This window comes from Mustela nigripes, chromosome 6 (genome assembly GCF_022355385.1).
Source record: "Mustela nigripes isolate SB6536 chromosome 6, MUSNIG.SB6536, whole genome shotgun sequence".
NCBI lineage: Eukaryota > Metazoa > Chordata > Mammalia > Carnivora > Mustelidae > Mustela > Mustela nigripes.
The window spans coordinates 121348342-121357820 of record NC_081562.1 but is presented as its reverse complement, the minus strand read 5'-3'; positions in this window follow the sequence as shown (position 1 = coordinate 121357820).

The window sequence follows — 9479 nt, the reverse complement described above, 5'->3', positions numbered from 1 at the left end:
GATGAATGGATAAAGAAGATGTGGTATATATACACAATGGAATATTATGCAGCCATCAAAAATTGAAATCCTGCCGTTTCCAACAACATGGATGGAACTAGACAGTATTATTTCAAGCAAAATAAGTCTATCAGAGAAAGACAATTGTCATATGATCTCACTGATAAGAGAAATTTGAGAAACAAGACAGAAGATCATAGGGGAAGGGAGGGGCAAGATGAAATGGAGACAAACCATGAGAAACTCAATCTCAGGAACAAACTGAAGGTTGCTGGAATGGAGGGTGGGTGGGAGTATAGGGAGAGGGTGATTGGGTGATGGACATTGGGGAGGGTATGTGCTGTGGTGAGGGCTGTGAATTATGTAAGGTTGATGAATCACATACCTGTACCTGTGAAACAAATAATACATTTTATGTTAATAATAAAAAAAGAATTCTGGATTTTGACTGATTTGCTGTGTTGTTGGAATAGTTCTGTATCTTTAAATTTTTAAGTACTTATTTTTTAATTTAAATTTTAGTTAACATATTGGAGCAATACTGGTTTCTTGAGTAGAATTCAGTAATCACCAGTGTTCCTCACAAGTGCCCTCTTTAATGCCCCTCACCCATCTAGTCATCCTCTATCTTCTTCCCTCCATCAACCCTCAGTGTGTTATCTATAATTAAGAGTCTCTTGTGCTTTGTTTCCCTCTCTGTTTGCCCTTCCCATATATTCATCTGTATTCTTTCTTAAATTCCACATATGAGTGAAATCACATATGGTATTTATCATTCTCTGACTTACTTCATTTAGCACGATACACTCTAGCTACATTCACATTATTGCAAATGGCACGACTTCATTTTTTGGATGGTTGAGTAATATTCCATTGTATATATACATCACATTATCTTTATCCATTCCTCAGTCAATGGACATTTGGGCTCTTCCATCCTTTGGCTATTGTTGATAATGCTACTATAAATACAAGGGTGCATGTGCCCCTTCGAATCTGTATTTTTGCATCCTTTGTGTAAATACCTAGTAGTGCAATTGTTGGATTGTAGAGTAGTTCCATTTTTAACTTTTTGAGGAGTTGGATTTTGATCTCTTTAAAAGTTAATCTTCAAATTTTAATTTCTCAGGAAGAAATTCATAATGGGAAGGGGTTTTCATTCAAATGTGAAGTAATTTTATGTTGATGGAATTTTATTATTATTAACTTAAATAACAAAAGATCTGATATAAACAGTTAATGGATTAGCTCAATACCATGAAGAGCCTCTGACAATATGGCCGGATATAATTAGGTCAGAAAGTAGAATAGGGAGGGTTTAGCCTTGATTACAGATTGGCCCAAGGAAAGAAATTAATGTGTTTGCATAATTCCAGACCATATTAAAGGATGCAAACCTTGCTAATTAATTTTATCAAGATAGCATTATGTTAATACCAAAATCTGATAGAAAGATAACAGATAAAAACATACAGGGGTCCTCCTTAATCCAGGGGGATACACTGAGACGCCCAGTGGACACCTGAAACTGTGCATGGTGCTTAACCCTAAATATATTGTATTTTTTCCTATACATACGTACCTATGATAAAGTTTAATTTATAAATTAGGCACAGAGATTAACAACAATATAATAGAGCAATTATAACAATGTACTGCAATCCAAGTTATGTGAATGTGGTCTCTCTCAAGATACCTTAATTCTACTGTACTCATTCATCCTTCTAATTGTGATGATGTGAGATGATGAAATGTCTGGGTGTTAAGAGGAGGTGAGGTAAGCGATGTTGGCATGTGATGTAGTGTTAGGCTGCTGTCAATCTTTCTTTTTTTTTTTTTAAGATTTTATTTATTTGTCAGAAAGAGAAAGCACAAGCAGGGGGAGCAGCAGCAGGCAGAGGGAGAAGCAGGCTCCCAGCCAAGCAAACTCAGTGCTCAGAATGAGGGTCATCTGCTTCTGGACCATGGCTGACCATGGGTCATTGAAACTGGGGACAGTGAAACCATGAGTAAGGGGGGACTATTGTACAGCTAGTTCATGTTACTCGTGGGAGTTCTGTTCCATACAACTGCCACAGACCCTGAATTTGTGGATACTGACCCATCGCTCCTAGGGGAAATACACAGGTTCCTACAAGCCTTTGGTCATAGTATTTTCATCAACCAACTACTGCATAACCTTTGTTTCACGTGTGTTTCTGTTTAGAAACACTTGTTTGTTGTATATAGCTCTTCAGGAACATTGAGCACATGGCCAAGCCATGCCTATAAGCCATGCTTCAAGGAAGCTTTCCTAAGACACATATTCTCTTCCAAAGGCACATCACAGTCTTTTTACACATAGTCACACTGGACAATACCTCAGCACTGTGGCTATGGCCATTTCAACCATTGTAATCACTAACAAAAAGCACAAAAATGGAAAAAACATAGCCCTAAATATACCATGAGCTGGACACTTGCTTACAGTATGAAAATTGAAACGAAAAGGCAGAGAATTGCCTTGGCTGGGGACGCGCACATGAGCTGACTCAGATGTGTCTCCCTCTCTGCCCAGGCATGCGAACGACAGTGAAAGCACGGAAGGTATGGATTTGGGGTTAAAAATGTGTTTCCACCATGAGGCGAATTTGCAAATATAGAATCTGCGAATGATGAGCATTGCCTGCCTGGCAAAATTGCATTCACAGCAGCAACACAGTTCTAACTGTGGACTATGAACCCAAATGGCAGCAATGGTAAAATAGTATTAAAGGGCATTAGACAAGACCTGAATAGATGGATAGACCCACTGTTTCTGGATTGGAAGACTCAATCATATAAGATGTAGTCAAAATTACAGTGGGTAGTTTTATACATAACTTTTTTTTTTTTTTCTTGAGAGAAAGAGGGTGTGTGAGTTGGGGGTTAAAGGAGCAGAGGGAGAGGGGAAAAGAGAATCTTAAGCAGACTACATCCCAAGTGCAGAGCCTGACGCGGAGCTCGATCCCATGACCCTGAGATCATGACCTGAGCTGATACCAAGAGTTGGCCAGGCCACTTAACCAAATAAGCCACCCAGGCATCCGTTTTATTTTTTTAAAGACAAATCATTTGAAAGTTTTTGTGTAAAAATAGCTATGTAAGAGTTGCCCAAACATTTTTAGAAAAGATAGAGAATATAACATTTACTATGAAAGAATGTCTTCTATGACCACACACCGTTTCAGTTCAGCAGAGGATAGGGTGTATGCCTGTATTTACGTGTTGGATGAGAACACCGAGACCCAAACCTCACAGGATATCCACAGAAATACCTTTCAAATGGGTGAGTGAATGTTCTTGACCTTTTTAACTGTAGGAATTTTAAAGAAAATTTAAGATGCAGGTTTTATCACCTTGGGTGGCATCAGCCTTTAGGAAGCCTAGAATCCATGATTTCCTAACAAGTAAGAATCTCTGTGTATCAAATGACAAGATTAAGAACAAAGCTAAAAGACAAACAAGTCTGGGGAAAAAGCTTATTAACACATGTGAGAGACCAAGTGTTAATGTAATTCAGCTTCTACAAACTCCTAAGAAAAGGATCCTATATGACAAAGGCTATGAACAGGCATTCTCAGGAGAGAAGAGGCTCCAATAAACACGCACAGGTAAATTCAGCATAAAACATGGAAGTGCAAACAGAAATAATAATAAAATCCTCTGATGCTCATAGAGTTTGGGGAGAAGGAGGGAAAGCAACCTGCGCTCACAAAAGTGTGGGAAAACCAACATTTGTATCTACTTCTAGAAACAAGACTCGTTAGTATAATAAGATTCATTAGCATAATTTTTGAAAATACGCCAATATACTTAAATGTCCAATGTCTATGCCTGTAAATACCCAGCCCATCAACAGTACGTGTAGGAAACTATCCTCCAGAAATCAAAGCATCATTTTAATATTTATTCACATACATTCATCGACTGCAGCATCATTTGTAACAGAGAAAAAAAAAAGGAAACATTCTGAGTGTCGACCAGCAACGAGTGTAGCCAGATCATGGAATAGTCTGCATCTGTGAAAATGGATGTTATAGAGTTTTCCTGTTCATGTGGTGGCTTTTTTTCCCCCAAGACAATGTCTTTACGACCCTGTGAGATCTTGCTCTAAATTTCTCTAGAAATTCTCTAGGCTTCATGGCGCTGGCCATGCTTCAGGTAAGATAGTGTTACAGAAAAATTTGTGTTTGTGATCTTGCATTGAGCAGCAAAACAGGTGTCCCTCTCTGGGGCCACCCACACGATCCTGCTTATGTGCTTAACAGGTTCACAGCTTTCTCCCCTCTCCCCCTGAGAGGCAGAGGAAATCGCATCATTCTTCTACCAAACCGATTCGGGTTTCACTGGCCCAGTGCGATCTGTCCCAGACCCTTAGAAATATGACCCTTTGGGTGGAACCACATTAAAAAAAGTTTTTTAAAAAATGATTTCAGAAAACCCTGGGGACAGGGTAGGTGGGGATAAAAAACACAATATGGGTTTTTCAGTAACATCTTGAACTTATAACTCTGTGAAATACTGTCTTTGAGCCATTAATGAGACCCACATTGCACCAGTGGCCTTGATGTTGCACACGGCGGGGGCGGGCCATGGCATTCCCTGTCCTCTGGCTCTGTACTGCTCATTACGGCCTTGTTCCTTCTTATTCTTGAAGATAACTTCTGGGGTGCCCATGGCCTCTGCAACATTTCTCCTGGGAAGAACTGGTTTAGAAATTCAAACAATGCTTGACTCTCTGTCTCATGCCTGACACTGCCAGCAGCATCGCCTGAATAACTCTGGGGCTGTGGGCCCCGGCCTGCTCTCCCCAGTTTGGGTTGATGAGCATCCCCTCGGCGCCTAAACCTTTAAAGTCTGCCCAGGAGAACAGCAGTCCTACAGATTAGCAGAGGGGCACAGGGCCTGAAGGAAATGGGAAATCTTAGAAATTACATTATTTCTAGGCCAGTAGAAACTTTAGAAGCGTGTGTGTTTAAATCCGCCCCCATTTACAGAATGAAAGGAAATAGAATTTCAAGAAAGGAAGACTTCAAAAGCTTCAGAGAGTTGCTCGGCCAGCAACTGGTCGACCTGGGTGTCCCTCAACTAGTTCTTCTCAGAGTGTGGTCTGTGGACAAGTTGCTCCAAATCACCTGGGAGCTCATTAAAAATGGAGATTTCGGGCGCCCGGGTGGCTAAGTTGGTTAAGGGTCTGCCTTCAGCTCAGGTCATGATCCCATCTCAGACTCCTGGGATCGAGTCGGGCATCGGGCTCCCTGCTCAGCGGAGAGCCAGCTTCTCCCTCTCTCTCTGCCCCTCTCCCCTGCTCATGTGGGCTCTTTCTGCCAAATAAATAAAAAATAGTCTTTTATAAAGTGCAGAATTCACAGAGATTCCAATTCAATAGTTCTATATGGGGGACCTAGAAATCTGGATTTTTAAAGTCTTCCCAGCAAATTTGCGCATTCTCTAGGACATAAGAACTAGTGCACTATGCTCAGTCTGCCTACCTGGGGCAGACCGTCTCTGCTGAGAAGGCAGGCGGCCAGGTGCCCCCGAAATGGTGAGACAGCCCCGATTTAGAAGTCGAACCTGTAATCCCCCAAGACAGTCTCACTGAAAGACAGAGCTTGTCCTTCCGGATCATTGAAAGGATGAGGATTTCTAATACTCCTAATATAGGATGTTACAGTACTGTAACTTTGTGTGTGTGTGTGTGTGTGTGTGTGTGTGTGTGTGTGTTTTTAAAGATTTTATTTATTTGATGGAGAACACAAGCAGGGGAGCAGCAAGCAGAGGAAAGGGAGAAGCAGGCTCCCCGCTGAGCAGGGAGCCTGATCTGGGGCTCAATCCCAGGACCTTGGAATCATGACCTGAGCCAAAGGCTGATGCTCAACCGACTGAGCCACGCAGGTGTCCCTAATACTGTAACTTCTAATACTGCTAATTAAAGCTGACACTTTGTCTTGTTTCTGTGCTGACAAAAGCCAGTCAGTGATTATGGCCATCTGGAGAGTTAGTGGTGCTCCTTGGGTGCAGGGGATTCAATCCTTCCTATTTCCTAAAGTGCTTCCTTTGGCTTGTGGAAGGTACGAGATGCTGACATCAGGCAAAGCGGGGAAAGAACAGGCCAGAAGGGCTGACGTTCTTTCTGTGGGACTGTAGATCTTTTCTGAATCTAGGGGACACTATGCCCCTCCTCCCCAGAAACACTTACACAAACTTGGGCAGAAATTTCTGAAAACACATGGATTCTCTGAACTCAAAAACCCCCACTAGAGACAGAGAAAATCTATTCTACTTTAATTGACTCCGAGAACTCCCCAGAGGTATATTCTGGGATCTGGAATATAAAGTATCTAATTTTTCAAGAAAAGTGGAGAACAGCAAATTTTGTAAGGGGCTGATAATAAAGTTGGGTGAGAGTTGTAGCAGGGTGCATTAATATGCTTTCTTCAGGGTATGAAACTCTGTAGCAGAAAGTGGAAACAGATTGAAATATCAAATTCTCTTCTATTCATTTACATCTGGTTGTCTCTGTTACCGAGGGAATCTGGGAAGCCAGTGGAATATCGGTGGGGACCAGTGAAGTCACTCTGATAAAAAACATTCCCCAGGGGTGCCCGGGTGGTTCAGTGGGTTAAAGCCTCTGCCTTTGAATCAGGTCATGATCCCAGGGTCCTGGGATCGAGCCCCACATCAAGCTCTCAGCTCAGCAGGGAACCTGCTTCTCTCTCTCTCTCTGCCTGCCTCTCTGTCTACTTGTGATCTCGGTCTGTCAAATAAATAAATAAATAAATAAATAAATAAATAAAATCTTTAACAACAACAACAAAATTCCCCAAATTTTGCAGCTATAAAAAAAATTCCCTATTATACACCAAATGCAAGGCTTTCCCTTGTAATTTATCATCTGTTCTATTTTCTGTGAGGACTCCTGTCAGTCAGCTCTTGCCACAAATTGCTGCATAACACACCATCCCCAAACGTGGCAACATTAAAAAAAAAAAAATTATTTGGGCTCACATTTCTGCTGGTCAGCTGGAGCAGACCGGTTCTGAGCGAGAGGCTGACGGGGCAGCTCTGATGATTCCCGCAGGTTCCAGCATGTGCAAGTGCTCCTCATTTTCCTGGGCTTGTTCATCTCCCCAAGGCACTGCTGCGCCAGAGAGGCTGAAAAGGGCAAGGCCCTCCTTGTATTATGTTGCTAATACCCTGTTAGACAAAGCAAGACCCCTGGTAAAGCCCAAAGTCAAGAGGAGGAGGAGAGCACAGCAGCAGAGGGAAGAGTTACGAAGTCCCCAGTCCCCTGTCACAGGGGCTGGAGAGGGGGTGGTCAGTAATCTCTTCACCATCCGGCTAGTCCGCTGGATTTTCCACCTCCAGTAAAGAGAACGGTCACTCCCCCTGGGTATGTAAAGTGAGCCAGGCCTCTGTCACCCAGGCGGGTCTCCCCGTGGAGGGGCCGATGGGAAACTGTCTCCCTGATGAGGAAAATAAGTCTGTGTTGTGAGGTGGCTGACAATCCCGCAGGGGAATCCCAGTCCCGGCCCCAGGGCCGTGCCCGCTTTCTCCTGCCCCGCCGGCCGCAGCCGCAAGAGGGGCGCCGAGATGAAGTACAAGTGTACAAACTTGTACACTCTTCGTGCTCGGGACTCAGCCCGGGAGAGATTACACTCTCCTGGGCCCGCTGGCATGAAATAATCCTCCGATCCACCAAGGTCTCTGAGGCCGCTTGGACTTTTTGGTCAGGTTCCAGTTCGAGATCTGTAACATCTGGTTCCCTGACCAGGAAACCCAACCTCGCCGGCCCATTGCTGTCACCAGTTTGGGGTCAATGGCGGGGCAGTGACCAAACGAGGGGTCGGAGGGAGAAGGTGTGTCCTGCCTAATCTTCGGTGGTTTCCCATCCTGTTGCCTGGGACCGGCCCTGCTCCGATGTTCCCACCAGACTCAAAAGAGACTTGGCAGGTGTGGACCTGGTTCCGACGTCGGATTCCGGTGAGGCCTGGGGCCCCAGGACCAGTCAGACCCACGTGTCAGGGTGGAAGCGGGAGACCAGCAAGGTCTCACAGGTAGAACCTCCCAGAGAGGGAGGTCACTCAGGTCAGAAACCCCCGCGAAAAGGGGATCAGAAAGGAACTTCCGAAAGGAATTCCACAGCTCAGGGCCTCTCGGGGGTGGTGGTTGGGGGGGAGGAACTGTAATAACTTCGGTGTGACTGCCTGAGTGAACATGCACTTGGACCTGGCTTGTCAGGCGGACTGATTCTGTGGGTCCCCAGTCTTGAGACCATGGAGTCCGAGTGGGCCCCAACCCATTTCCATCGTGACCTTGTAGGGTCTAATACAAGCCCTTGGCACACCAGTCTGGGGTTTATATGGACTCCCTATGGCTAAGAGGCCCCCAAGTCTCCTCTGGGAGGGTGGGCAGGCGGGCAACTGCCTGGTCTCTCCTCAGGAGGGGCGCCCACCTTGTCGGTCTCTGCGCCAACGCACAAGGCAGAGCAAACCTAGGGTCCTAGACAGTCTGAGCAGTTTCAGGAAGGGGTTTTCAGAAGACAATGGAGTTAAGAAGCATCCCGGCAAACTGAGAACCCTGTGTGAGTTACAGTGGCCCACTTTTAATGTTTAATGTGTCCCTTCAGAAGGGACACACTGGCTGTCTCAGACGTTCATCAAGTGTGACAAGTTGTTGTAACAGGGGAGCCAGAACACCCCAACTAGTCTCCATACATGGACTCCCAGCTTGGAATTGCCCAGACCAGCCCCCGACCCCAACCTTGAGTGCGATTCACTTGCAACAGGCAGGGACAGGCCAGGGTCTTAACTGCCTCATCCACGTGGCCCCAAAACACCACAGAAGCCCCCGCCTCCACAGATCCTAGCTGGAGACCCCGAGGCTAAACCGATCCTGCCCCCTCCGTCTGCATCCCCAAGGCTGTCCTCACCTGGCCCCCTCGAGTTCCAGATGCTCCACCGCCATTCGTCTCCCCAGCACCCAAGCCCAGAGGATCCACTTTCTCCAGGGCCAGCAACCAGACCGTGCCCCAGGCTGGGCTAAGCGCCCTCCAAATGCTGGTACAAGAGAAGTGAGAACCCGCGAGGCACAGTAAAGACAAAGCAGTCGGCCAGGCCCTCCCATGCTGTATGATCAACATTCCTCCACTGCCGACCCCCTCGACTGGACGCAGGAGCCCACGTGTTCACGCTGGGGAAAAGTTTTCAAAGTGGCCCTGTGGGTGGTCTATAAGACAGAGAGCCCCTAAGCATGGAAAAGGGGGGACCTGGAACCCCCTTGGCCAGTGATCAATGTGCCTATTGCAAAGAAAAGGGGCATTAAAAAAAAAAAAAAGGTATGTCTCAGCTGGGGAAAGGCTCAAAACCCCAGCTTCTACAAGGAAAAACCCTGGAAAGGGGACCTTATAGGCCTTTCGGAAACAGACTCAGACTGAAGGGAACCGGGCTCTCTTCTTT